Here is a 7,307-nt window from a genome sequence, read left to right as displayed (position 1 = left end):
TCATCCAGGATCCAGTCACCTACCGGGGAGCCCCGCTGCCGCATCAGCAGGAAGGCATGCCCTGCTGATTTCAGCAGTCCTGTAATAAATATTGTATAATAAGTTTGTTAATCAAACCGGTGGGAAAACTTGTGGGGGCTGTGACAACCCTGTATGGCTGGAAAGTTTCCATCTGACCATCCCGATAAGAACATGTATAGTGCTTGCTCAGCAAGATCGCAACCCGCAATGCAGAGGAAGACTACGGCCTTCATCCTCACAACCACCAGGAGGTCCGAGACGACCCCCTAGCAACAATATGCGCAACCGCAGGACATACCAGGATATGCCATGTTGTTGAGGGATTTTTGAAACAGTAAGGAGGCCATGACTTGCTGCAGCTGAGCAAACCAAGCTACCAGGGCAACTGTGAGAAGTTCCCATGACAGTGTTCCCACATTGCCCAATTGAGGAATTTAGAAAAATATTGTTACCAGTAGCTGGCTTCAAGGACGGGATCTACGTGACTGCTAATCACAAGGGGGTTGTTTTCTTGCAGGTGGGGTTGTTTTCTTGGAGTTGTTTGTCTGAGTGCTTTTGACCAATAATCTTGTGTGAGACACTATCCACCCCTGTTAAGTTCACTATAAAAGTTAGGCTATTCGGGCAATAAAATGGAGCATGATCTGACTCTACTGGTGTCTGTCATGCTTTCGGCCGTGCTTCCTGCAACACCATGTACACCCAGAACAACCAAGCTATAAAAGAGGGACTCTGGTGGGGGTGAGGTGCGCGCCGTTGGTGGAGCGGAGACTCCCCAGCCGCCCAGCGCTGTTTTGCCTGCTTGAATGCTTGCTTAATAAATTTGGCTCTGATAAAGATTATTCTGAGAGTGGTTTTGTTCCAACCACTTATCACAGTCCTGTGCATCAAAGGTGGCGGTTCTGCGGAGAGCTGACAGAGGGCCCGAGACTGATTAAAGAGGCAGGATCCGTGAAGTAGTGGGGAAAGGAAGAAGGTAGGCACTCAGGGTTTAAGAATTGATCTGGTAACTCTGTGCACAGACCAAGGTAAGAAATATTAAGTATTGCCTTGGGAGTCGGGTGAGACTCTGTGTGACATGTGATTGAGACGTACTTTTGTACGAAGCGAGGGTGGAGTCCTGATCCGCGGCTCCATGGTGCGCAAGGATCTCCGCAAGGGGCATGGCTGGAGATGGAAGAAGCATGAGATAAAGAGAAAGGAAGAGTCTCGGGAAATTTGGTGTACGGTAAGCCTTTGCACAGGGAAGTGCTTGGAAGTACACCAGGGAATCTGGTAAACTCATAGGTGTGTAGTAGCCCTTGCACAGTGAAGTGCTTGGCAGTACACCCCCATTTTCCAGAATCGTAACGTTAGTGTGTGGTACCCTGCAGGAGGGAAATTTCTGTAGCAGCACACTGACAAGGGCTAGGAAAAATGGGAAATATGGGTTCCAGGGGATGGGGAGATATCCCTGGGGGAGTGCCTACCAAGAGTTCTTTCTGAAGGATGATAAGAAATTGGAAAAACAATCCCAAAATTAGAGGAGATGATAAAAGAAAAAAAAAAAAGTTAAATATTGTGTATCAGTCTGGACAAAAGAACCAAATAAGGAAACAGGAGTATTTTGGCCAAAATACGGGTCTGATGAAAATTCAGGCTTTAAGTTTATATGTAAACAATAAGATTGTTTCCTTTTTCAGAGAAGGAGCCAAGTTATGCTCCCTATAATCCTAATATTGCACCGGTGGCAGCAGCAGTTGCTCCAGGAAGGGAGACAGAAGACTTGTTGTAAGTTGAAATCGAAGAGAAAAATCTCATAGTGGACTCTGAGCAGGATAAGAGCTTACAATTGTAAAGTAACCTTTTATTTTCACAGGTAACTAATGAGCGTGGCTTGCAAGTGAGAGAAAGGACTGGCCTATAGCAAATCAAAGTGCTCCCAAGGGTTTTTTTTTCTAGTACTACATATATCTTATTCTTTGTATTGATAATTATTTGTAAACCTAAGGTTTAAAGATAATTATAGGGAAAAATCAATTATTAATTTTGTTTCTGGTAATTGTAGGCCTCAGAGAAGGCCTTGGTCAATTGGAAACGTGGAAAAGATTTGACCAGATGATAGCAAAGACAGGGTATCCTGTTAAAATATGGGTGAATGTGTCAGAGAGTTATGAACCACAATCCATCACGTTTGATGCTTGTGAGGTGGTAACTTGTTGAGATTTAAATGCTCAACAACAGTTCAGCAAAGAGCACAAATATCTCTGTCCTGACTAACAGTATGTTTGAAGGACAAAATAGCATGGGCTGATGTATGGTGGACGACCAGTCCTAAAGGGTGGTCACATACATGAGAGGTTGACACAGTATTTTGACAGACCTGTTGCAGAATACATGATGCCACTAAAATACATTTTATAAGTAATATCCCAGTTTATACGTCAGCCACAAAACAAGCCGGTGGTGTAGAGAGCAAGCTGTACAACATGCTGTATATAGAAAAGACAGTGTTTGTGTGGTGGTTTTACTCAGGTGGGCAGCCGAGCTCCACCACAACCGCTCTCTCACTCCCCCTCTCCTCAAAGAGGAAGGAGGAGAAAATACAACACAGAGAGCTCGAGGTGTGAGATGAGAAAGGTTTAATTAAAGGGAAAGGGAATGGGGAGAAAAAGAAACAAAAGAAACAATAAAGTCGCGCGGAAGCACAGAGAGAAGGGAAAAAAAATATTCTCTACTTCCCATCAATGAGCGATGTTCGGCCACGTCCTGGGAAGCAGGGCCTCAAAACGCGTAGCGGTTGTTCAGGAGGAACAGCCCCCACAAGAGTCCCCCCTTTTTATTGCTGAGTGTGACATCAGGTGTTATGGAATATCCCTTTGGTTGGTTTAGGTCAGCTGCCCCGGCAATGTCCCCTCCCCATCACTTGCCCACCCCCAGCCTGCTGGCTCTTGGGGGCTTGGAAGGAGCCCTGATGCTGTGCCAGCACTATGCAGCAATAGACACAACACTGGAGTGATATCAGTGCTGTTCCAGCTACGAGTGCAGAGCTGGAACTCGTGTGAGCTGCTGCAGGGAAAAGGTGACTCCAGCTCAGACAGACCCAACACAGTTTGGTGTATTATTAATGTGTTATATAAACAGTGGTAAGATCCAGAACACTATGACTTCTGATTTGGCTTTTTCTTTATGATGGTATTTATAGATGAACCAAATCTATAGGGCATTTCTTCAAATCTAGGTGCCTTCAGAGTGGCTGCTTGATGAAAGATTAAGCAGTGGACCTTCAGCACTAGCAAACACAATCTGCCAAAGCACTAGCTAAACAGTGAAGCTTTTCCAGGCAGGACCAGAGTGTAACAACAGTGTTGGTTTTTTTCTGGCACAAAAGCAAAGCTGTAGTACAATCTTATTACACTAGGACTCTGTGCCCCAAAATACATGATTTTCACCCCAATTGCCTTCATGATAGCTGTAAAATGTAGGCTCACACTGCAGGTGCCTAGAAAACCAGGCTCTGTGTCCAGCCATACTTTCAGGCAGCAGATCATCCAACCTGGATTGAAATGAGTCATGCCAAGAAGTTTCATTTTTCCTACTTCTTGTAAGAGGAGCCAAAGGTGACTAGCTTAGATGTCAACATTGCAACCATCTGCATTTAGTCACACCTGTGTACAAATCCCTCTGTATTTTCTATGTTCCCTCTTGCATTTTTAGCTCTCCAAGTTAGCATATAGTATGCAAATTAGTTGAGGAAGAAGACAAGCTGGGAGTGGGAGACAGGAAAGGTTTGATATGATTAATATGTGTTACCAGAGCCAAAACAAACAGACATTTTGTACTGAGAGTGTTTTTCTTTCCATGGAACATTTGTTGCTGTTGCTAAAGTTGGAATTTTATTGGAAAATATACTGTTTGGTTGAAGTTTTGAAATATTGCAAAAAGATTGAGGAACAACACAAGATGTATGAAGAAAGTGTCAGTGAAAAGTATGCGAGGTTAATTTCCTGACCTTCAGCTCTAGTCATAACTCACCATCGTCAGCATTGCCGTGAGCACCCTACAGTCGGAGCTGGCACTACTGTAGCGGGAATGGGTGAGTCAAGTCCTGTGGGAGTGCAGATGACTGTACAGGACTCCTGCATGACGAGTACCTTTTATTTCACAACTCATGGTGCCACTCAGAACTCAACAGTGACCTATGCAGTTGCAAAATCAATACTCTGAATGAGAAGAGGCAGAGGATGGAGGAATGTGAGATAGATAAAGAGCAGAAACACATTGCAGGACAGAGAAGGGAAGTGAAGGAGTGGAATCCACAGTGTGAAAAGGACACCATTTTTTGTTTGTTTTGTTTGTGTTGTCTTTTTTTTTTAATTATTTTTTTGCCCCCTAATAATCGCACAGAGCTGATCACACAACTTTTTGGTCAAGGATAACACTTCTGAGAGATTCCCATAACATCACAGCTGCAATTTCTGCCTTTCGTTGTCGAGATGAATGCAATGTTAATAGCAACATTATTTCATAAATTATATCACAGTGTGAATATTTAAAGCAGACTAACTGCAGAACATCTGAACTGCCAAACAGCTCCTCATCTGAGCAAAATTTAGGACTGAACAGCAGAGGTATTATGTATTGTCTCACAATTCTGGCAAAAAGGAGGCAAAACCACCAAATTTTGCTTTCTGCTCATCCCTGGCTGAGGAAAGCAATTATTTCCTCAGAATTGGATGCAAGCACAAAATATGTTTGAAGGCAAAATAATGTGCAGAGACTAGAAACACAGTTAGAGCTATTAGAGCTCTAACTATCCACTATTAGAGCTGCATTTACCTGAATGTATTTCATTGTGAGTTGTCTTGTAAGGAGTACATGTAGACAGTGTTGTAGTTATCATAACAGCCACAGGGCCTGCCTGAATGGCATGGCACAACATACTGTACTTAATGTTGACACTTCAGTGAAACAATTATCACAATCAATTTGACTTCTAATGCAACTTCTCTTGTAAATCTCTGGGTCATTAACCTTAACAACATCAATGTACTGTCAGTATCCAATTCCATCAAATTAGTGTCCGAGGTAATAGGAGAAGGAATGTATTAATGCATTATTGGTGACTAATAAAGATGGTAACACTCTAATGTGCTATGAAGAACAGCTGAAGCATGCAAGGGAAGAGGAAGCAGGCAAAGTCAGGGCAACAGACACACTTGGTGGTATACATCAGGTCATCTGATTAGGTGTTAAACAGCTTAACCTCTTTACCACAGACTCGGGAGGACCAGGGATGGGACTGGCTCCACAGCATATGACAAATGAAGAACACATTGTATTTTGTGCTGATCAAAAGAGCCTTTGTTCATAAAGTATCACTCCATGTTCCAGAAGTTGAAGAGCACAATCAGGTACTCCTCATTATGAACAGATTTAATTTTATTAGCCCTCATTATGCTCCAAAGCATAGCTTGAACTTCACAGAACTGAAGTTACGCTGGGCTGATATAAATAGTTCTTTGCATCAGTGCCATCCAATTTATCTTCCAGCTGGAAGGCTCTAAGTAATGTCTTCTGATATTGTTTGAGACAGCAATTTACTGAGCTGATAGGTGCCACAGCCCATCACATCCACCACTGTGAAAGGAACACTGAGTGCTGACAGCACAGCAGAAAAGGTGCACCAAGGCTCTGGACGGAGCAATCAAGTGAGTGTTGGGAATCCCACTGACATCCAAGTGTTGGGAGAGCGCCATGTTTGGAGTTGACTCCTGCCAGCTTGCATTAGTGAAGAGAGTTGTGGTGGGTGAACGTGGCATGACACAGGCAGGATTTAGATCCCCTTTAATGCCCTGCAACATCAATCTTTACCTGTAATTACTGAATGGCTATAAATTTCTCATCCAAGAAAAGTCATATTCAGATAGTTGATATAGCACAGAATAATGCTTCAACAGACATCCCTCAATAATAATAAAGAAAAGCTGAAATAACATATTTTCTTCCCCAAGTTCCCAAAGACCTTTATAGTTTATAATCCAAAATCACCAACTCAACACCAAAACAAATATCCTGTAAAATCAACCCTTTAGAGAAGAAGAGAGAGACATGAAGAATTAGTGACAAGTTTAATCGTGAGGCAACCTATCTTGAAAAAAATAGATTAGGCACTTCATTTAGAGATTGGCAGGATCAAAGAGTCAATAACTTTTCCTATAGAAAAAGTGCCATAGGATTTTAAAGTTTATCCTATAATTACAATTCCTGTCTTAGGACTGCAAATATCATTCTGTGTTCTGGTAGGGCACTGCTCCTGATGCTAATTTCTCTTCTCCAAATCCATAAAAAAGGTAAAGAAAATCAATACCAAGCAAACAAAGTAATCCTTATATTTGGATTACTTTTGGATTACAAAGATCACAAGTTCTCAAAACATAAGAAAGGAGAAAAAAAAAAAGGAAAAAGGAGAAATTAAAGGGTTGAAGAAAAATAATTGTACATATATGAAGCGTTGAGTAGCTTGTGAACCAGTACTACTCAGCCAATGAGGAAACAGGGGAGGTCATCAGGTGTTGGGTAATAGGGAATAAAAGGTTATGATTTGTTTACTAAAATGCGTTCCTAATTGGCAGGATGCCCACCATTGCATTCACGAATAAAATAGCTTCACAGAAGATCCTGTCTGAAGAAAATTATTGATATTTTTCTCACAGTTTGGGGGCTCATCTGGGATCCTGTCGCCTACTGAAGAGTTCTTGCCACCACAGACAGGAAGGTGCACCCCACTGATTCCAGTGGTCCCATTGGGGGTGGTGGGTTGTCTCCGTACGGCCGGCAAAGGACCGTTAATCTGAAGACAGGCTCTGCGAAGCTCTGGGGAGAAGGAATGCCAGCACTGACATACCATAGACACAGACCAGACACAGACCAGACCAGGTACAGGCACAGGGATTACTGCTGATAACCCGGACCGGGAAGCCGTGCACGGACCAAGGTAAGGGAAACTTTACCGTATACGGCCTCGGGGTAGGTTCGGGGAGACTCTTGTGTGGAGTGTGAATGAGACGCACTTTTAGTGCAAAGTGAGTATGGAGTCCCAATCCGAAAGGTTCTGTAGTCCCGCGAGGGGACAAAGTCCCCTCAGATGGAGAGGGATGAAGCGAAAGAGAGTCTCGGGAGTTTGGGCCCTTAAGGTGTACAGTACCCCGAGCACGGTGAAGTGAGGTGCTCGGCAGTACACCCTGCCTCAGTCCTAATCCTAGGTGAAGGCTTGTGGTACCCCGTGGGTGGTAAAGTCCACAGCA

General features: G+C 43.3%; 1 long non-coding RNA gene across 1 annotated transcript; it reads right to left on the bottom strand.

Moving 5' to 3' along the window:
• Positions 1–519: 519 nt before the first annotated feature.
• LOC116501441 lies at positions 520–2,070 on the bottom strand. The gene is made up of 3 exons (XR_004254432.1): positions 1,966–2,070; positions 1,329–1,337; positions 520–531 (listed from the first exon to the last, which is right to left on the bottom strand). It is a non-coding gene; the product is annotated as an uncharacterized LOC116501441 (long non-coding RNA).
• Positions 2,071–7,307: the final 5,237 nt, after the last annotated feature.

This window comes from Aythya fuligula, chromosome W (genome assembly GCF_009819795.1).
Source record: "Aythya fuligula isolate bAytFul2 chromosome W, bAytFul2.pri, whole genome shotgun sequence".
NCBI lineage: Eukaryota > Metazoa > Chordata > Aves > Anseriformes > Anatidae > Aythya > Aythya fuligula.
This window is presented reverse-complemented; position numbering and strand designations above follow the sequence as displayed.